This window comes from Rhodnius prolixus, unplaced genomic scaffold (assembly GCF_049639745.1).
Source record: "Rhodnius prolixus isolate KJV_2025 unplaced genomic scaffold, Rpr scaffold_8, whole genome shotgun sequence".
Classification (NCBI taxonomy): domain Eukaryota; kingdom Metazoa; phylum Arthropoda; class Insecta; order Hemiptera; family Reduviidae; genus Rhodnius; species Rhodnius prolixus.
Window position 1 is genome coordinate 15,239,342 of NW_027411593.1, and position 23,822 is coordinate 15,263,163.

General features: G+C 32.9%; 1 protein-coding gene across 5 annotated transcripts in view; it reads right to left on the bottom strand.

Annotated features, from left to right (window-relative positions):
* The window catches only part of SK (small conductance calcium-activated potassium channel), a 636,287-nt gene that overhangs the window by 443,932 nt on the left and 168,533 nt on the right, over positions 1-23,822 (bottom strand). For 3 of the 5 annotated variants that reach the window (XM_074123004.1, XM_074123007.1, XM_074123006.1), the window contains one exon: positions 11,304-11,499. The exons of 1 other annotated variant lie outside the window; for it this stretch is intronic. The gene's annotated coding sequence lies outside the window, so the exon portion shown is untranslated. Of the gene's footprint in view, positions 1-11,303; positions 11,500-16,967; positions 17,136-23,822 lie in introns of all 5 variants that reach the window. One more of the 5 variants, XM_074123002.1, reaches the window with a different exon arrangement.

A 23,822-nucleotide genomic window follows, 5' to 3' on the forward strand; every position in this document is an offset into this window, starting at 1 on the left:
TGATTAAGAATCTAGATAGATTGAATCCTTTCAATAATAATCTACCAGGTAAATCATGGTACAAAGGATTCTGGAACCGTCATCCTATCTTTGTGACAAGGATAAGCGAAAACTTTGAGCCAAAGTTTGAACGCTTGGTAAAATGAAGTCTCTCGATACTTGAATGAAGAAGGAATTGCAGGAATTGTCTTGGGAACGGAATACGACATTTTTAGAAATTAATATTTTTTTTAATTTAAGGAGCATTAACATCTGAGGTCACTGTGCAATGTCAGCCTATGGACAGTGTTCTTTCGTTACAGACCACACACTATCTGTCCATCACCGGACATGAGCTGTAAGAAGTTTCTAGGTAGAGAAAATCTAAAGGCTAGCAATTAGATTCGAACCCAGGATCTAATTAAACTAATCTCCCTTTCCTTTCAGAAATTATTGAGTTAGTTTGAATAGGTTATGCGATTAACTGGAAGTAAACTATAGATTTGCTAAACTCAAAACATTGCATTTATTGTTTAATCATTTATCACTGCAAGCCTTAAGTGGACGTAGAGTGTCCATATATAATTTTGTTCTACTGAAATGTTGTCACAAGTTCACGGATTACTAAAGAAGTGCCAGGTCCACAAAGAATATTATTTAAAAAATAGATAAATAAATAACGCATCTCCGTTTTAACCCAATTGATTAATTTTGTATATATTTATTAGAATTGTGTTAATAATTTCACCTTGTCAATTTAGTTATAATAAACATAGTATAAACAAAAAAATACTAATCAAGTTTCATTGAAATTTAAAGAAAAAGTAATGGAATAAGACATCTAGTTGACGGAAAGGGAATTTCTCTGAATAGCCTTCATAAAAGGGCTTCAAGCCTTAAGGCCTATTGTCGTGTTTGAAGAGGCCAACCTTTATTCTTTCTTCTTTTACCAGTCTAAATTTCTTCATCTTATTATTTAGAAAATTACAGCCTCAAGAAAGTAAAGAAAAAAATAATTTAATTCATTTTTAAAATTTAAGTTTTAAGTAAAAAAATAGAAACAATATTTAGTACGGAACCCTTAATTGATTCTCTCTTACTTAATCTTAATAAAAAGTTTCGATAATAACTGTATAACTTTCTTCTACATGATGTACCTATATGAGTTAATTTCGTAAAATTTTAATTATGTACAACTTTAGGTTGTTCATCCCACTTAATATTATATATTCAGCCTAAATAGCATTCTCACATTTTGTGTATTAGTAAATAAAGTTGATTTTATACAGTAGTCTCAAAGAGTAACGTTATATGTTTTCTAATTTAAGAATAATTATACAATTGTGTGCAAATATTATAAGCAAAGTTTTCTCTTAATAATGTAAAAATATAATCTCTAGGATTGGATGGATTTGTATACAGGGTGAACCATTAAGTATTTTTTTTTTTTTTTTTAAAGTGCAATTTGTAACCTTTGAATTCCTTATTTTAAGACAATCTACTTTAAAAATTGACTACTGGTCCATCTAAAAGAGTTTTCAATGAATTGTACAACTTGATAACTAACACTCTTGAGTGCTAGTGAACACGTTTTCTTGCAAAACAAACGTAATTTCTCATACAAAGATAAAAGGAATCCTGGAAAATGATATACCGTTTGAAAGCCCATTAGTCAAGAAAACTTTTATAAAAAGTGCCAGCACCTACGTCTGATAATGATCACTTAAGGGCCTAATGAGTTTTCTTAAAAATTTCGATTACTTTTATTTTCCCAGTTTCCGGAGGAAGATTGAGGCTGTTTGGAGAAAGACTTATGCTTCAAAATGGTATCAATTTTTAGAAAATTTATCTGCCTTTCTAACCGTCTAATCAGAATCGAATTCGGACTAAACCTTTTTGAGTAATAACATTTTAATTGAAAAAAAGTAATGATTTTAGAAAACAATTTAAAGTGACATCACTCAAGAACAGGGGGAAAATATGAAGTTGGCCAATATGACATTGATCTCCACTTTAGATGTACTACACACAGTAGGCCTATGGACAATACTTACTGGTTCATCCTGTATAGAATGGAAGAATGGTAATTGCTAATATCAATGATAATTTGTTTTACTGACAAGCTTTCGCCCTACAGTAGCTGGTCAGATTATCTTCAGGGATTAGTAAAGTAAGTAAAGTAAAGTAATCGCCTATTTTTTTCAGGCGGGGCTTTACGTCCAGCTACCATTTACTAGGTGTCGTGGACGGAGGCGAATAGCAAACGTACTTTACTATTTCTCATTTAACCATTAAATAAAATCCAAGGCCAAGACCAGGAATCGAACCCAGTACCACAATGCATATTAGCTTTGCAGGTCTCGCCTCTTAACCCGCTCGGCTACCGTGGCGCCTTCTTCAGGGATTATACTTATGGACATTTCTTCTTGTTTTTCTGGTTTAGTTTTAGGTTTTTCTTCTTTCCTGACTGTTGAGGTACTGTGTTGAGGAAAAGAAGTCACACCATCCTTTAAGGCAAACACACATAATGTAAAAAATTATCATTGTTCATGTAGTATAAGGTCGAGTTATTCAGTCCCTAAGTCGAAAGCTTGGCAATGATACAAATATATTATTTTGTCTTCTAATTCAACAATTTTCAAGCTTGAATAAAATGACATTTGAAGAAGAAGATACCCAGAGGTATCATTTTATAGCGTTGGATTAGTGAAGATTAGCAAGGCATACTCTCTGGCGTTTTAGATGTCTAAAGGGTGTATTGGATAAAGTTAGGTTTGAAATCTTTTGTACAAGAGGATAGGTAGATCTTTGTTAGTGGCATTTTATCAGATCGTATATGAAAGGAATGGATAGATCATTATGTATGGTCTTATCAGAGACATAATAAGGAGCATTCATGATCTTTCGAAGGATTTTTGATTGTAAAGGATGGATTCTGTAAAGGTTGGAATGCTTAGCGGATCACTTTCACTTGTTATTCGTAGGACGCAGCAAAGTGTTGTGCAAAGAATGCTTATTTTGTAATGAAAGTTTAGATCCTTTGTAAGAGAAGTCTTGTAGCATGCGAAATTATCTGTTAATTTATTTTCTTTTCAGCCTGGTGTGAGGATTCCAAGTTAGTCGTTGGTCCACATCTAACCCAAGATTAGGTCTCCAGAATTAAAAATTAACACTAAAATTTGCAATTCCCTTTGGATTAGTGAATTAGTCACCAAAAAAATAAAAACGAGCACTACTCTCTCTCTCTCACTATATATATATATACATGAAAAACTGCGTGTGTGTGTGTGTGAGTATTATTGCGTTAAGGTATTTTCAAAGTGAATGTAATTCTTACATTATGCTGTTTCTCAAACTGTAAACTGAACCAGTATTTTTAAAAGTAAAATCTCCTTTTTGTCCCGAACAAGAACTGAATTTAATACAAATTAATCAATTAACCAATATCTACTATTGTCTGTAATAAAATCAAACTCGCGATTTCAGCGCATTTAAACTACAATAATAACATGTAAATAATAAGAAAGTTCGTTACACTACATCGTTTTAAAGAGTAAACATACCTTCAATTCTAATTTTCCAGGGTTAACGTTTCAAGCAGAAGTTATTGATTAACTTGGGTTTAATTAAAACAACCAAGTTCGGAGGAAACTGTAGGAGACATTTGAGACAAAACAATCTCTTAAAAAACTTGCAAAAGTTCAATCAGTAAAGTTTAAAGAATTTTGATCAATAAGTTACATTCGGAAGCTGTGCTTAGAAGCCTAACTTAATTTTCGAGTTTGATCTTTCTGAGATTTTTCAGTTTTTTCGAAAATTTTGTCGCACACCCACTTTTGAGGCTCAGAACTTAAGACTTCCATTGGAAATTCATTTTGGAAATTTTTACAGAGTTGAAATACTTCTTTTCACTAGGGGACTAATAAAAAGAGATAAAAAATTCATTTTTAAGTAATCATTTTCCAATTAAACATTTTGATAATCTATTTTTAAGTATCAATTGTGTGAACTGTGTAATTTAGAAAAACTTACGAGATTGGAATCAATCATGGATATCTGAAAATTGTGTCGCATTTTTTGTGTGTTTCAGAAACTATTCCTTATTGAAACAATATAATCTGCAGGTAATTTTCTTTAGTGAGAAATATTAAAAAATTATGAAGTTAAAATTAGAAGTTCAAATCTACAAGAACTTTTTTCATGAAAAATTAATACATTTTTTGACATAAAGTTTTTTTCAATTGGAACTGTCAATCTGCAGTTTGAATGAACAAATCTATTCACACATTTTTTATTCAACAGCTTCATGTTTAAATTATTCACATGGACTACAATTTGCTCTTAGATATTTTAAAGATTTAACGGGAACTATTAATGGCTGTTTAAAATTGTTGAAAAAAATGTCATGTCCACATAATTCTAGAATGAGGAAAAGAATTATGGATCCTATTTTCAAAATTATTTAACAAGGACTCATGCATTTATTGTGGGTCACTGGAACATGTTTGTGATTGTGTTGACATTAGGCTAAAACATTTAGTATAAAATAATAGGTTTTTTGCACTAGATTGACGACAAAGGTACCTAAGTTCTTAGTACTTATAAATAATATGTTTAAAGTAAGTAAGTAAAGTAATCGCCTATTTTTTCAGGCGGGGCTTAACGTCCAACTACCAATTAGGTGTCGTGGACGGAGGCGACTAGCAAACATACTTTACTGTAAATTTCTTTTTATTAACCATTAAATAAAATCCAAGGCCTAAAGACCGGGAATCGAACCCAGTACCACAATACATATTAGCTTCGCAGGTCTCGCCTCTAACCGCTCGGCTACCGTGGCGCCTTAAATAATATGTATATATATATTCAGTTGACCAAAGTGATATTCAAATTTAGCTTCTCTGAATACTCTGCAAAAAATTAAATCAAACCTTAGAGGGAAGAAAATGCTTAAATATTAATTCAGAAAAATAAATAAATAACCTTCATCCGCATTGCACTGAAACAAATTATGTTATACAGTATTGTTAAGGTGACCAATCGTCCTCCTTTAGGGAGGACAGTCCTCCTTTTGTAGGTTCTGTCCTCCCTCGAAAAATGTCCTCCTACCTGTCCTCCTTTTCAATATGTTAATCTCTGTATTCAGAAATTGTGTTGAGTTTTTATCGCAAGAAATGCCTGATATTAAAATCGATGACAATTGTCTGTTTGAAGAAATTAGAAGACTGAATATATATTTAAATTCTGATAAATTAGAACAATGGGAAAATCAACATGTTGAAATTGATAAAAGATGGGTGGAAATATTTAACCATTTCAAAAATGAACACATTCCCTACGAAAATTTAGTAATTCCTGTTGAATTTACGTTGTGCTGCCCTGGAACAAATGCAGCAGTTGAAAGAGTTTTTTCAATGGGTAATGATTTTTGGCTAAGTGAGAAATCAAGATTGAATGTTGATACTCCAGCTGCAGCACTTACTGTAAAGTTCAATATGAAGGATATTTCTTGCTCCGGAATTTCCAATATACTGTTAAAAAATGATATATTGACCAAAAATATCCATTCAATGGAAAATGCTCGTTTAATTAAATAATTATAGTAAGCATAATTTGTAAATTATTGAATTAATAAAATGTTTCACTTATTTACGTTGTACTTTTTTCTTAAATTTTTTTGTCCTCCTTTTCATTGTAAAAAAATTGGTCACCTTAGTATTGTATACAAAGTGTCTTTTATACCTTTATTTTTAATATTCAAATAAACTTAAAACTGTAGTTAACAAAATTAGAAATTAGATGGAAATGATTGCCTTTACAAGAGTTGACAAATTAATCTGTGAGTTAGTAGATCTGTGGTGAAGTACTAGTGACATGTAGACAGTTACATCCCATTTGAAGGGGAACCCAATTAATCACAATCATTTATTTTCTATTCTCTGTAATTTACAAAATTAGATACAATTTCTATAACAGCATTTGTAGCGTATAGGTGAGAGGATTGAGAAAGATTTATAGTGGCGGGAGTGTGGTAAACGAGCTCAAGCTAAATGAAATAATAATTAACTATACAATAATGGCCTTGCTGGAATGTATTTAATCATCTTTCTTTCCAGGAAGTGATCACAATAGATTTTTCCAAAAAACCAATGATTCAAATAAGTAAAACAAGCAAAGTATTGCCTATTTTTTTCAGGTGAGCTTTATGTCCAACAATCTAATTAGGTATCTTGGACGGAGACTACTAACAAACTTACTTTACTATTAAATTCTTTAATTATATTATTATACAGGGTGTTTCAGGGTTAAGTGTCCTAACTGAAAATATGAATTTAGGACCTCATAACAAGAAAAAAAATTCCTACGAAGGTATGCCCGTTAAAGCTTTGTTAAAGATTTTAGATAATAAATTGATTCTACTCGTATAACTGCTAAAATCACCTTGTGTCTCTAACTGAACTGCACATACCAATATTGACATTTTACGGAATAATACCATCTGAAATTTGCACTGTAGACTTTCTAAATAATAACTTTTTCTGAAGAACATTTATCACATTGACGCTTTTACAGAATTTGCATCATTATGCATCGCATTTATTGTAACAGTGAATATGCCGATATGGTGTTTGTGTATAGTGTTTGCAATGCTGCCCGTCGTGAATATTCCGTGCGATTTCCGAATAAAAGATTACCATAAAAGACTATCTTTAGGTCCACATTTCAATGTCTTAGAGTAACTGGCACATTTGCTTTAATGCTACATGCTGATGGAGCTCTAGCCCCTTAATGAAATGAAAGGAGTGCGACAATTTTTTTGATGATAATCCGTCTGCCAGTGTACGAAGAGCTGTAGCTGAATTACACATTATGCCAACTCTCTAAGGAGAGTAAGGAAAACTCTCTTTGCAGATGGACGTCACCCATAGCATTAACAACGGGTACGACATTTATTACCACCTCACGAATTTTGTCAAAGAAATTCTTACGATTGGTATTTAAATAAAGTTGATCTTAAGCCGCAATTTCCGCGTCATATTCTCTGGACGGATGAAGCTACCCTCAGAAGAAGTGTTCAACCAAAAAAACTTATCATCTCTGGATGCTCGAAAATCCTCGTGCAATTCATGAGCACCATTTTCAGCGTGAGTTTCAGTGATATTAGACAATTGGTTCGCATTTCTTACCATCTTCAAGAAGAAATGAGGACACATTTCTGCAGTTTCTTAGTAATGACATTTTGATTGAAGTTGTTCCGCCTCAAATCAGAAGGAACTCATGGTTTCAATTAGATGGTTGTCCAGCACATTGCGGCAGACGTCCACGAAAGTGGCTAAATCAACATTATCTCAATCGATGGATTGGCCGAGCAGGACCGACGGCTTAGCCTGCTTACTCTCCAGATCTAACACCAATGGATTGTTTTTGCTTGGGGTGCCATTACAGGAAAAGTCTATGAAATGCCGGTCAATGATCTTCATTCTTTAAGAAGAAGAGTAATTGAATCAATAACAGCAATCCAGTGCAGTTCGGTTATTGCTGCTGTTGAAGAAATATACCGATTCCTCATTTTCTTTATTATTTATTTATTTACTTTTAATTCTCATTATTTTCAATTAATAAAGTAGTTGGAAAACACTATTAATTTTTTTTTATTATAACCTACCTAATAATAATTCATAAAATGGAAATCTTTAGACGCGAATATCTCATAAACAAAGCCTTTTACGGGCATACCTTCAAAATTTTAGGAAACTTAACCCTGAAACACCCTGTATATTATAACAATAATATTATATTACAATAAATAAAATCTGGGAGGAACTAGGAAAGTTCCTCATAAAATAATATACCATTAATGTGCAGCATTTCACCAAACATTTTTTTTTCAAATCCGTAAACAGTAATTAATGTCAAACAGCCGGCTGCTGTTCTTTAAATATCGCGACTGTCAGTGACATGTACATATGTCGTTTATAAATTCCAAATGTAATTTTCCCCGGATAGTCCATAATAGTCGGTGCCATTTCATTTCAGTGGGTTACTGCCATCGTAATTATACGTCCCAGCCGACCACACAGACCTCTGATCGTTCTTTCACATTTTACCCAAAAAAATTTTTCAATTCAACAATTCTTCTTCAATAATTTTTTTATTCATTTTTAAATTTTAAATTTTGGCAGGCTATTATATTTTCATGGTGCCAGCCTAAATTATATTTTTCAATTTAGATCAGCAATTACAGCCCCTTTATGTCTTATTCAATCCCTATAATACAATAGTATTTTTTATTACTGTGTTAAATTCTATGTCACTAAAAAAAGTATCGAATATTCACGAGCTGTACAAGACGTATCTACAATGGTATTGCATCGAGATTATTGGAACAACTAAATTACAGAACAGCGAAAAACAAATATTTTTCTCTTGCAGGAAAACCAGATTCTTTTGATAAAAAACTGTTCGACCCGTTTGTTGAATTCCAATACTTTTCTTCAGTTTTTTGGCTCAATTTTTAAGCAATGTCGAGCAAGGTTACCCAAGGTATTTCTTGAGTAAAGTGCTGGATGTGTACGAGGGTCGTTTGAAAAGTCCGTGCAAAAATAAAAACTACTTAATTTTTTGGGGTAAACCTTTTTTATTTTTCAACATAGTCTCCTTTTAGGCTTATACACTTCGTCCAACGCTGCTCTAGTTTGTTGATCCCTTCCGAATAATAGGATTTGTCCAAGTCTGAAAAATAGCCATTCGTTTCTGCAATCACCTCCTCGTTTGAATAAAATCTTTTTCCCGCCAGCCATTTCTTCATATTGGGAAACAAATAGTAGTCCGAGGGAGCCAAGTCTGGAGAATAGGGGGGATGTGAAACGAGTTGGAACCCTATTTCCATTAATTTTGCGACCACAACTGCTGAGGTGTGAGCTGGTGCGTTGTCGTGATGGAAAAGGACTTTTTTGTGGGCCAATCGTGGGCGTTTTTCTTGCAGCTCGGTTTTCAAACGGTCCAATAACGATAAATAATATTCACCTGTAATAGTTTTACCCTTTTCCAGATAGTCGATGAGGATTATTCCTTGCGAATCCCAAAAGACAGTCGCCATAATCTTTCCGGCCGAAGGAACGGTCTTCGCCTTTTTTGGCGCAGATTCCCCCTTGGTAACCCATTGTTTAGATTGTTCTTTGGTCTCAGGAGTGTAGTGATGTATCCATGTTTCATCCACAGTGACGAAACGACGCTTAAAGTCCTGCGGATTCTTCTAGAACAGCTGCAAACCGTCCTTGCAACACTTCACACGATTTCGTTTTTGGTCAAGCGTGAGCAATCGCGGCACCCATCTTGCGGATAGCTTTGTCATGTCCAAATGTTGATGCAAAATATTATGTACCCGTTCATTCGAGATGCCCACAGCACTAGCAATCTCACGCACCTTCACTCTTCTGTCATCCATCACCATATCATGGATTTTATCAATGATTTCTGGAGTAGTAACCTCAACAGGGCGTCCAGAACGTTCAGCGTCACCTGTGCCCATATGGCCACTCCGAAAATTTTGAAACCACTTATAAACTGTTCTAATCGAAGGTGCAGAGTCACCATAATGTTTATCAAGCTTCTCTTTAGTCTCCTGAGGCGTTTTGCCTTTCATAAAGTAGTGTTTAATCAACACACGAAATTCTTTTTCGTCCATTTTTTGAAAATCACTCGACTTCCTCGATTCAAACGAATGCCAAACACAAAGAAATAGACCGATCTGGCTGAAACTTGGTGTGTGTTCTTCCAAGAGATGCTACTAACTAAACATAACCTCGATACGCGCCAGTGGTGCTATCTCTTTGACTTTGCACGGACTTTTCAAACGACCCTCGTACTTTACACACAATTGGTCATGAACCGTTCTTGAAAGAAGAAGCAAAAAATGAATTAATAATACCTTGAAATCTACTGTATTTAAAGATCTGATGTTGCCTAAGAAATAAGATGCAATTGAAAGATAAAAAAATTAAATTTATTATCATTACTATTACTCTTTTTTTTGTAGTGATTATGCAAAAGTTTGTTTTCAAAGAAATTATTTTTAGCAAACTTGATCAATACAGTGAATTTGATAGGTGTCATATTTTTGGAACTACATCAAATAACAAAATGTTTCTATTCTTAAATTTCTTTTGTACAACAGTTCCGTTGAGGTTGATTTTATATTGTTTGTTTTATTAAGAGATATTAACTTAGCTAGCATACGCTGTTTACAGATTCAATGCCAAAGTTCAAAAAGAGATTGGTTAGGAAATAGCTTTAATATAGTATAATAAGGCTAAAAATGTTCTAAGTTATCATGTTTACAAATAAGGCTATAAAGTTTCAAACTTAGGTAATCAGAGGATTAGGGGACAACTGATACTGAAACTGTAAAGCCAGAATGTGGAGAATGTAAGTAATAAATCTAATGTTAGTCATAAGTTTAATCTGAGGAAGATGAAATTCAGAGGAGTTGCATGAATAAATAAAGTTCTAAAACAAGTGATTAAACTGAAACTGCTGAAAGCAGTTCTAATATCCAATCCACACAAACGAAAGTGAGAGATTAAAATTAGATAAATATAAATAGGAGAAGTGAAAAAGATAAAAGGATGCGAATAAAACTAATGATGGAAAAAATTAGGGGTTAACTATAGTGAAAACAGGCTTTCTCTTTCAATTATCAAGTTGTTTACATCGGAAAATTGTTACTTAACCCTCAAAATGCTCAAAACAAATTTTCAAAGAAAAATAATACGAAAAATAAACTTTTCATCACAACAATTAATAAATTTTTGACAAAATTAAAAATCAATTCAATAATTTATACTTTTTTATTTTTCATTTATGTTTAGTTTTCATTTATGACTGCCATAAAATAGCCAATCTAATGATGAAGTTGAACAGAAATGAAATTCACTCGATAAAGGATATTTTAAAGTTTAATTTCTAAAGGTAATTCAAAAGTTGATCACGTTTATTTTCTCGTGACAAACTTGGTAGCCACTTTAATCAATAATTTGCTTTATTTCACAGGACTCCCAAAACATGTTGAACATAAATGAAAATTTGCAAATTTTATGTGACTTTAATACTTTCCATTGCAGCTGTAATTGTGGGTAAAACTTTTCAGCATTATGTTAACAAAGAATATTCTAATAATGAATGGTATAGAAAAATCCATTATTTAAGAATGGTTAGCAGGAAACGATACATTAAAGTATACAACTTAAGTACACTTATGTAATAAATTAAAGAATGATAAAGAAGCAGTAAAGTACTAAAAAAACAAAAAACAAATAACAAGCCTGATGAAGTAGTTTTGCAGCTTTAAATTGGTTAAACGTTGTCAAGTAGGATGTGAAATATCTGAGGCAGCAATCTTGGAGAGCATACTTAAGAACATCCTCCTCTTCCGCTCTTTCCCTTAAGCCTTCTCTCTCCCTCTCTAAGCCTAGGCAGAGGTCCTTCTCCAATTATAATGTTCATGTGGATGAGAAAGATCTGGAACATCAATTCGCCTCTTTCAGCTTAATCTCCTCAAAAAAAAAAAAGAGTCGAAGAGATTTGCATTCCTAATGTTTGTATCTTTAAAATGACGTTTGGAAAAGTTTTACTTTTATCGACTTTAATAAAGAAAACTTGTATCCATTACAAGTAAAACCATTTGGCTGATTAGAAGGAACATTAATAACATTAAAGTATGATCGATTTTTCTTTTACTATTTATCAAGATCTTATAACAGACGCTGAACTTTTGCTACCCAAATGTTTATTTTCAACAGCTAGTTTCTTTATAATTATTACTGTACAATTTTGTGGCAGTTTCTGTTTCATAAACACTACCGCTAAAGAACCTAATTTTCTCTAAAGTTTTGTTTGGAAAAACTTTTTCTTTGTACAAAGTTCGGTGTTTCCAATCTCACAGTTTTTTTCGTAAAATCTCTTTTGGTCTTTAATGCTAAGGGGTTCACACTGCAATCCAGTAATTGGATGAAGAACACCAATTGGAAATATAATCTGAGCCAACTGTGCCCTAATAAACATTCTGATTATTATAGGTAGGGGTACTTGGACAGGTTAGGACAAGACTTGCGGCTAGTTAGCATCTTGATTAGCAAGAAGTTGTGCCTTTTGCCTTGAACTGCAAAGGCTAGAGGGATAGACTTTATGTCGCATATTTGCCCTAAGTAACAACCTCTTTAGTCCAATGGAGGCAGCAATATCTTTCTATAGCAGCCGATTCTTCATTCCTTCATTCAATTAGATTAGCCAGCCTATTATTTCCAAAGAGCCAGCTCACATCGGCCCTTCCTAGAGCTGAAAGTTAGCTCAAAAAAGTCAGTCTCTGCTACTTCTTTTTGCTTCAACAGTAGTCATGGAAGAGCTTACCTGATAGCTCTGCTCTCTGCTCAACAGAAGTTGAAGAGATCCCAGTAGAACCTAGATCCAATAATTTGCTAATATTTAGACACTTCGCGAAGATTGTAACTGCTTTTTTTTCCACTCAAAATTCATAAAACTTGAACCTTCACAGGTTTAAAAAGTTTAGAACAATGTCTACCTTCTTACAATGTGATAAAAACCTCTTTGTTTATAACTATCCGTTTTCAAAAGCGAAGGAAAGTTAATCCTTTACTTTGAGAAATCTAACTTGATATGGAAAGACCTCATTACGATGGTGCTTGCTTCAGGTTTACATGACCCTAGCCATCTTGCATCAGTTTCGATGCTAGCAATACTCTATTTAGACCTTCCTGAATTGATAGCTTACTTAGAATATGTTCACTAGGCTTCACAAACACTATTTCAACTTGTAAAATGCAAATGGACTACTAGACCAACAATAAAGCTGGACTCTCACAAGAGCACTTTAAGGAGACGATGATTAAAACGACTGGACAAAGTGTGTCGGACCTTTAAAATTGAACTGGAGTTATAAATTGTTACCCATCCAAAATACAGCAAAAATATTTCATCCTTAATTGAGAAAACATATATTATTTTAAAAGTCATAGATCATTAAGTAATCGAATTCCTACATAAAAAAAACTAATTAAATCTCAGTCAGATGCCCAGGAAAGTAAACTTTGGTTGCTAAAACGTGAGTAAAGAGAAGTAATCCCTATTTTTCAGGCAGTCCTACTACCAAATTAGGTGTCGTAGACAGGGCAGAATCTCATACTTTTCGATTAACATTTTACCAATTAAAATAAAAAGTAGCCACACGCGGTAATCGAACTGAGTGTCTCCCACTTTCTAGTCCGTACTTAAAGCTACAACGCCTAATTATATGTGTATAAATATATTATATACACATAAATAGTTATACATATAACTGCTCTATTTAACAATATTTAGTGAACTATATATTAGAATATATAATGCTTGTAGACCTATAGATGCTAATATTACAAGATTGATTATAAGCTGGAATTCCTTTTGCTACAGAGATAATACAAGGCCATTGTAGATTGTAACTTTAATACAGCAGCACCGGAGAATTATGAGATTATATATATCCAAGAGATAACTTCAATTTTAACAGTATTATCTTGTAGTTGCACTACGGAGTATTATCTCTAATAGAATTCCAAATATCGTGTTTCTCTTAAAATTTTCATTATGTATTCAAAATAATAATTTAGTCATTTATTCAATGATTGAAAAATATATATTTTTTTTTAATATAATACAAAGGATTTTTGCAAGTTATTATTTTCAAAGAGTTAGTTTGCTAGATCGCCCAAAGACTTCTCTACTGTGCAAGTCGATACTAAACTTTTTTTAATGATCTACTAGTTATTAAATATCAAATGGAACGTAAAATTTAATTCTTAACTAGTTTTGGGATGTTCATGGTTGTTCTTAAAAAAACAGTAGTTATATGAAATTGTGTGGTACAAAAGGGATACTGAAGTAGGAAGAAAATTAAAATAGTTGACGAGGAGGCACATATTTTTACAAATAATATTTTCTCTAACAAATAAAAAGTTGCTACAAGCGGGATTCGAACTCAGAATTCCTTCCTCTTACAAATTCTTGTTTCATAACAGTACACCAAAATTCCTCCCAAATAAACAAAAAAGTATTATAGGCGAGTATGATGTTGGTTAAAGAACTTCAAGGTTCCAGAACACGCAGGATGATGGTAGCTCCAAGTGATGGTACTCATTGTGAATCTTCAACTAATTAATTGAAACTATTCACTAAAGAGGAAGTGCTAGGCGGGGCCAGCAGAGATTTTAACCTCCCAGGGGGATTGAGAGTGAGGAGAATCTGTGAATGAGTGGATTAAGATGGTTGGATCTAAAGTCAGTGAATTTTTTATGACACTTTTTAATTAGTTCTTTTGTACAAAAGAAATTTCGAAGTCATTATGAAGAGCTAAGTTTGATACCTTAGTAATTTTTGTAAGACTGTTAACTTGAAAGATTGAGAACGGTTAGAACGCTTGTTTGAATCCTAAACTTCGTATCCTTTTATTCAAAAGGTTCTTTTAACCTGATAAAGTTCCAGTCTTTATGCCTAATGTGTGGATTCCAAGTGAGCCGTTTGTCAAGATAAATTGCTTAAGTATTTGTTAATGATTAACAAATGCCAATCCTTACATTTTATCTCTCACACTGACCTTTCATTTTATTTGAAATTAAAAATGTATTTAACATTAATAATTAGTCATTACGCCATTTCCAGCCAGTTAATAACCAAATTAAGTAAAAGTAAATTAAATAAATAAAAGCAATAGCCTTCTATTGTTTGCATCAATCAAGCATGTATTGTTTGAAGTGTTGGGGACATTTGCTTTTGGGTCAATACCAAACAATAGTAATGGGTGCATCTCGTACATTGCTGGCAGCCGTGAACTAGTAACTGCATAATGTAACTTTAATAAATTCCACGTACATTTAATAGAATCTTACACGGTCAAAAATGTACAAAATATTAACTAACTAAAAAGAACAAAAGAAATATCAAACAAAATTTGCTGCCAAAAGAAGAGGACCAAACGATAATTTAATTTTGCCATTTTTCTTCATCAGTAGAGCACAGTGGTTCATTTAGCTGGGAAATTTTGATCTTAATAGGATTAGTTTATTTATAAATAATTAAAATTAAGAAAAGAATAATTTACCACAGCCAACGACCCTCAAAAACAACAAGAAGTAAATACATATCAGAGTTTTGGAAAGCAGGAATATACTACACTATACTTATAATTGCACTAAATATCAATACTGAACCAATTTAATCAAGAATGATGAACAACAAAAAAAAAATCATGGTTAAGAAGAAAGATGGTAGCAAATAGGATACTTCGACTGTTAAAATGTTCTGTTTCCCTTGAATCCTAATGTTTCCAGCCTTCTTGTTAGCTGTCCCCTCCATATCCCATGAGCGGGCGTTATGTTAGAGTTGATCTAAGTCTTATATAGTGGGTAAAGCAGGATTATTGTAAAGATGGGATTATTTTTCTTCGCTGATAAGTTTTGAGTTTAAAAAAATATATATGTACAGGGTATCCCAAGCTATATGGATAACGGACTTTTTCTCGGAAACTAAGATAGCTAGAAAAACAACTAAAAAATAGGTGCCCCTTAGTTTTTTTTTGGTAGAAATCCAAATTTAATTAGTAAATCCGGTAAATGAGGTGGCCACTGAATCGCCCCCCGTGTCGATATAACTCACCCATCAAATTGCCTATCGAGATATCTCTTTACATGCCTGATGGTGTTATATCGACACGGGGGGCGATTCAGTGGTCACCTCGTTCACCGGATTTGACACCTACGGACTATTTCCTTTGGGGATACCTGAAAAACAAGGTGATTTTTCATAACTTTTTTCTTTCTTTCCTTATTTCTGCTTACCTAAAAGCATTTCTAAATCTAGGTGCATCAGAATCAAGCCGGAATTGCATCTGTAGATGAACTATAGCAGAGAATAATAGTTAGATGCCTGTAACTCGGTTAAAGCCGAATCTAATTCTATGTCAGTAAGGGACAATTGGCAGGAAAGAGCATGTCTATGCATTTCTAATAGTGAAGTAAAGCCAGTTCGAGCATGATCTGTAATATTAATGAGGAGTAAAATTTATAATAAAATAGTACTTTTCTTCTTATTCAATCAAAAAACCGTTATAATATTATCATTTTGAAATTTCTTATAAGAATCATGTTTTCTTTCATAACTTGTAAAGTATCGCTCACAGAAAAAAACTGTTCAAGTAAATTTTTCTTACTAAAAATAGAAGAATCTATTTCTTAAATAAAAACCACACCTCCCCATTTGAAAAAATGAAGTTGGTGCCTTCGCTTCTGGAAGCACCGAAAAAAATTACAAATTAAATTTGGATTTTTAACAAAAAACTAAGGGAACACATATTTTTTAGTTTTTTTCTAGCTATCTTAGTTTCGGAGAAAAAGTCGTTATCCTCATAGCTTGGGACACCCTGTATATAAAAATAACCTTATCAAGATTCAGTGAACAAATGAAGAATGCCATTCGAAGTTTTTTACTTCAAATCTCCGTTCACTGACGATCTGGTTTGGCTATCAGTACGCCATAGAGAACTTTGGAAAAAATTAATGATACTACATCCATAGAACTGAAGTTAACAAAAATGGTTAAAAAAGTGAAGAAGTAATTGCTTCCAAAAGTGATTAACTTCCAATTGCCAACTTGGCTTCGTAGACGGAAGGCGGAAGCTTCTATTTTACTATTAACCTTTTATTTAACAAATAAAATGTATCTTTACTCAAAAATGTTTTATTACGGTTTACCTAATAATTAAATAATTTTGAAAGAAAAAATAATGTAGATAAAGTAAGTGAAATTTCATAAATTTGTTGCTACTTTAACAAAAAGAATACAAATAAATTTTAAGCAACAGTTAGATTAGAGTTCAACTGAAACCTGTCAGATTCAGGTAGACATGATACACACACACATCCAGAAACAACTAGAGTTACCTTTATATTAAGCTGCTTGAATAAACATTGATCAAGCAGTTCACTCTCTCTCAGTCATCTGAAGAGGGAAGTGGAGAGAGAGAATTTGTTAGTTGGCCCTCCAACACACCACTTTCAACGCCAACTACATCCAACTTTATATGACCACTAAATATAACACTCTTCCTCCTATAAAGCAGAAATTTATCAATAATTAATTAAGCCTAACTTATTTATTCAGTATTTATGTACTAGTGGGACGATTATTATATTTAAAACTAATGTATTTTTGCTGAATTTATCCGCTAGTTGCAAGCACGTTTTTTAGTATATACTCGTATGATCGGATTCAGAATTTAAACTATTGATGAGTTTGGTGAAGAAAATTATAGCAGCTACTGCTATTACATTGACCTGATTATAACCACAACAGAGTAATAATCATGCTTACCTCAGGAAGCAAGCATTCCTCCGTATTAAATCAGCCATTGAGGAAGGCACATATTCTGAAACGTCTAAGGCAGTTCCTTTTTATGACCAGGGACCATTTTAATATTTTTGTTTTTAGCAGGGACCACAAGGTTCAATATCACAGTCAACTACTTTTAAATTTTTAAAATAAACTATAATTAACATTGTGATTATGTTTTCAGTTATATTAATGTGCTTTTTGCGCTTGCATTTTCTTTACAAGATTGCTCAGAGCTACACGCACATCATCATTTGCTTTTTAGTCGACTCTTGGACTTGTTTTTAGGCGCTCTACGCACGCTCGACGTCCCATTCACCGCGCCGTCGCCGCAGACGTGGCCGCAAATCAAATAAATATATTATTAATTTAAAAATGTAAAGTGTTAACATTAAGGTGTTAAAAAGGGTTAAGTGAAAAATGACCATATTTTAGTTCTTGCGAACCACAGGTTGGGAACCACTGGTCTAAGGCAGGGGTCGGCAACCCGCGGCTCGCGAGCCGCATGCGGCTCTTTTATCCAAACTGTGTGGCTCTTCAGCCTGTCAAAAATATATTGTATATTTTGATTTTGTTGAAAAAAATGAAAATTTCATTTATTAAAGTAAAGATATTTTTTCAAAAAGAATTTTAAATGAGATTTGGTTTGAAATTGAATAGAATTAAATTAAAATGAAGTACATAATTATATGACTGCCGCTTTTTCATTCTAACACAGGTTTAATTATTATATATTAGTTTATTTACTTTGCAATATGTGAAAATAAATATATAAAACATTTAAATGTTATTGAATATCATAAAATAATAATTTGTGAATACAAATGATCTTCAGAGTTCTTTACACTATCATCCTTGCGGCTCTTGGTAAGATTTATTAAAATTATTTAAGGAGAAATGGCTCTCTACTTAATATAAGTTGCCGAACCACTGGTCTAAGGTAATAAGGGAATAAGCTATAAGGTCCCTATACAACAAATTAGAATTAAAAAGAAAAGTCAACAATTTAGTAAAAAAACAAAATCTGCGAACTCCTAGAAAACAAAAAAAAAGTGATAAACAATTACGATGAAAAATAGGATGAAAAATTTAAAAGAAATCGCTACAAAAAAAGAGACTGAAATCGAACCAGAAAAGACGCACTTCTTTTTTTTTCTGAGATTTTGACCAAAATTTATGATTTCTGAAGCGACTATGGTATCAAAACAAAGTCTGAAAATTCTTTGTACTTTTGTTCTGGTGAAAAAATCAATTTCGAAAATTGATTGATGAAAAGCAATGCTTCTTTTTTTACTAGTGGTAAGAAAAAGATGGAAAAAAACTATATAAAATATGAAAATATATTTATTTACTTTTTCGTAAACATAATTGCGCGCTATGATATATTTATTTCCTTTGATTACAGTTATCCGTGTAGGGGATATGACTTATTGAGCGCAAATGGGCGTACTACTGAGAGGGAATATAATTGGAATGTGAGCGCCAGTCTCTGGAGTTCATTTGACAGGTGTGTTGGGGAACATAATATTCCACCTTTCTCCCCTGTGAACCCCACAATAACCTACCTACTTACACTCACATCGTATCGTCTATTTCTTAGATAACAGCTAACCAGCATCCCTGCAATCCAGTCCAATCGAAAGCATATTTATATTGATCATAATCTACCCTTCTACTTGAAGTATGTTCATCAAACTTTAATCCATTGCCAATATTTTACAAGCGATTAATTTAGAGTGCCTATTTTTTCCAGATCAATATTTTTTTCCCCCTTTCATTACGTTATTTTTTATTTTTTCCTTTATTATTTAATTCGCGACTGCGTAATACATAGACGCAACAATCCAATATAAAAACATATAAGTACATCATAAATGTATTCTATTTAATCTAAGTTGTTGCAAAAAAAATTACAGTCACAAATAAGGGTTCGCACTATATTTTAAAGAAAATTTGGGAATTTTATCTTTTATAGAAAAAGAGAAAAAAATTGTCAAAGTTGGATGTTTTTCAGCGTTACACTTTTTCGTGCATTTTTTGACGATCAACCCTTATACAACTGTCATACCGGACAGTTTTAATATAGAAAAAATAAAATAAATAAATACAGTTATATGTAAAGTAGGTAAAAACAAAATACAATAATTAATAAATAAATAAAATAAAATCACTGGAATGGCATGTATGAAAGCCATTCAACGATGACCATGATAAGTCGGTTAAAGTAAAATACCGAATGAATTGAATACGAAGGATAACCATTTTATCGTTAGAACAGGTTGGTGATCGCGAGGCCATCGGCACCTCAGTCTGCGAGGAGGAGGTTGATGGGAGGTTGGTGCAGGACAAGTTGCTGATTAAGGGATTACGGTGTAATTTTTTTTTTAAATATTTATTTTCATTTTTTTATTTTTTACTTCAATTGTTTTTTTAGAGGAATATTGATAAATTAGATTACTTTAGTTACCACTTCTTGTTCAATCACTTCACAGTTGTCACTGCCAGTGCCCTCTAATATGTAGTATTTCTTGTCTTACCAAAGATAAAAGAATCTTAAGAGTCGCTGAGACTTTCTCCTTTCATTTTTTTAATTCTTTTCTACACTAAGCAAAAGAAGGTATTGTTATTGGGCAGATTTTCAATTTGGATTTTTCACAGAGAGTTCCGCAGGGAAGTATTTTGGTACCAACTATAATATCCGTATTCTTTACACTGCTGATCATCCTTAGCATCCTGCAACAGTAACTTCAACTTTTGCTGATGATACTATTAACCTCTCTTCCCATCCTCAACCTTTCTCAGCAAATAGACTCCTTCCATAATAATCATGATTAAGAAGGAACATCATCCTTAATAGCAATGTGGTGCAAAAAGTGGAAGTTAAGGGTGAAGGAATGAACAAAAGAATACCCAATCCATTTTTACACTTGGATACACTATTTGTGCTGATGTTAAATTGAATAATTCGTAACTTCCAAGTTGCTGACACAGTATGCTATCTTACGATTACAAACGACTAACTAGGAAGCTGAAATCAAACCAAAGACTGAAAAGACACATTCGTAAACAGACTGAATTTCGTAAATTAACGCTGTCTGATGTGGAAAAGATTAACAAAATTTTGACATTTCTACACAACTTCACGAAATAACTAAGACTGCATTGCTTGCTTTTTTAAAGATTTCAAAGCGGTCGCCATACTTCATCTGCGTCTGCTTTTGTAGAAAGAGTCTTTATTTGGATGTCTTGCTTTTAACATTAAAGGGTATAAGTTTGGTACATCAGTTAAATAAGCGAAGAGTTACATCAAATACTTATCGGTTAGCCGGTTATTTAATACAAGGACACTTGTTTAACATTACTAACGTTTAGAACTATTTTCATATAATATTTACTCATTTTTTTTCCACGTTTTGTACAATTTTGACTCTTCTGCTGTAGCAAAGATGTTAAACCCAGCAACAACACTATTTTTTGCAAATTTGATAAAACTGTGCAGGATCATGTTTTATTGTCGGGTATATTCACATTCTTTTGAAATCTAAATTTAGGCTTTCATTTGTTTCAACACAAATTATTTTGGAGCCGTTTTAATACAATTACTGTAAATTTCTTACAAGTAATTGTAAGCTTTCAAAAAAATATTCATTCTTTGATTGTTTATTTTTGTCTGTGACCGCCGAACAGTAAACTAATGTTCTTCAAGTTTCTATTTTTAAGAAGATTGCGTGGTATTTCTCTTGTTTAAATCTATATCATTTTAAATGACGAAGTTTTGTAGTTGCAGTGATTACAGTGGTTTTAACTCATCACTTAAAATATTTATAGAAAGGCAATAAACTTTCAAAATGACTTTCAAAGGTCAAATAACAAATTAGCTCGTTACTTCTCGATGCTGCTTTGGTCAGTTGTTAATGAACGATTGTAATGATACGATGGACACTGTTTCTAAAGGACCTCATACAGCTTCATCTAACTTTTATCACCAACATCTCTTAATATCTTTTCTCCTAAAAGGAACAGAACTCATAAAACTAAGTACAATTAGTTATAAACCTATATTCTCTATTAATTTTATAAAGTGATATCAATTAGGTATAATTAGAGTACCAACTTTCTATTAATAGTAGTTCTTTGTTATTTAAGGAAGCGTGTAAAATTCCTGTCTCCTAACGGGCTATTGCAAAAATGGTTCTACGAATAGTACGCCGAAATCTGGTGTGGAAACACACGTGATTCTAATACTTAAGCTTAAAACACTAACACTCAAAATTGCATAAAAAATATAATGTTAGCAGTGCACTTAACTCGCCTTAACAGAGCACAAGCGTTTTAGGACCGTAGATTACACATACGAGGGTCGTTTGAAAAGTCCGTGCAAAAATAAAAACTACTTAATTTTTTGGGGTAAACCTTTTTTATTTTTCAACATAGTCTCCTTTTAGGCTTATAGACTTCGTCCAACGCTGCTCTAGTTTGTTGATCCCTTCCGAATAATAGGATTTGTCCAAGTCTGAAAAATAGCCATTCGTTTCTGCAATCACCTCCTCGTTTGAATAAAATCTTTTTCCCGCCAGCCATTTCTTCATATTGGGGAACAAATAGTAGTCCGAGGGAGCCAAGTCTGGAGAATAGGGGGGATGTGAAACGAGTTGGAACCCTATTTCCATTAATTTTGCGACCACAACTGCTGAGGTGTGAGCTGGTGCGTTGTCGTGATGGAAAAGGACTTTTTTGTGGGCCAATCGTGGGCGTTTTTCTTGCAGCTCGGTTTTCAAACGGTCCAATAACGATGAATAATATGCACCTGTAATAGTTTTACCCTTTTCCAGATAGTCGATGAGGATTATTCCTTGCGAATCCCAAAAGACAGTCGCCATAATCTTTCCGGCCGAAGGAACGGTCTTCGCCTTTTTTGGCGCAGATTCCCCCTTGGTAACCCATTGTTTAGATTGTTCTTTGGTCTCAGGAGTGTAGTGATGTATCCATGTTTCATCCACAGTGACGAAACGACGCTTAAAGTCCTGCGGATTCTTCTGGAACAGCTGCAAACCGTCCTTGCAACACTACACACGATTTCGTTTTTGGTCAAGCGTGAGCAATCGCGGCACCCATCTTGCGGACAGCTTTGTCATGTCCAAATGTTGATGCAAAATATTATGTACCCGTTCATTCGAGATGCCCACAGCACTAGCAATCTCACGCACCTTCACTCTTCTGTCATCCATCACCGTATCATGGATTTTATCAATGATTTCTGGAGTAGTAACCTCAACAGGGCGTCCAGAACGTTCAGCGTCACTTGTGCCCATATGGCCACTCCGAAATTTTGCGACCACAACTGCTCGTAAATAGAACTTTAAATGTTTCTCAGAGGAGCGCCCTCAATAGAATTCACCTAAATTAATTGCTGCCAATTAATTCCTTTTAATTAATAAATTTAGTTTCTTGGTATGTAAGAAATCACAATATTAATTTTCCCTTACATAAAATCGTTTGTGGCTTGGGATTTCATGAATTTAATATAGAATATTTTCTATATCTATTTAAATAAAAAATAAACATTAAATAATAATATATTTATTTTTATACATTTCTATTAAATATAAATGTTGTGTTGTAAAGAGTTTTTTTATCAATTCATTCATTTATTTGCAAATAATATTTTTGACATGAAGGAAATAAAAAGGAAAAGTAAGATCATTTGAAACTGACAGCTGTCTTATTTACTAGTTTTTTCAAATTTCCGGCAAAATATTTTACATTTGATCAAAATAAAATAGAGCAATGGTAACTAAAAGATAAAAATAAAATCTGTCAAAATTGTTAGTTAAAATTTGTAGACTCTCTAATTAATTCACACACAATACACATAACTAATGTTATTTTTTTTAAATCAAATTGTTCAAAAATTTGTGTCAATATTCTTGCGTCACGAAGAAATTAAAACAAGGTGGCTACACACTCTTAAATAGTAAGATATAGACATAGAAACACCATACCGTCAAGTTGTTAGTTACATTACATCCAGAATAGATTGCATACAGGTACAATGGTCGTTGTCACTTCTTTTCTTCTACATAAAACCTAATAATAGCTTTTAAAAATTAAATTTGGGGTTTTATAAAGGCTTTGAATAGAAATGATTGATTAAATCATGAATAAAAAAAAAAAAATGATTTTGATGACTCTGGAGAATGCCGCTAGAGGTGAACAGAAGAATGTTGTGACATAAATAATCATTTTCATCAGGCCAGTTCTTGTTCTTTTCATTTCATTCTCATGTCAGCGGCCAGAGTTGCTCACCAAAAATGTCCATTAAATTGGCATCAATCTAATCTGTCAAGCCTCTATGGAATTCCTCCGTCGAACTTTCAGTCTAACATTAATTTCTCTATTCAACAAAT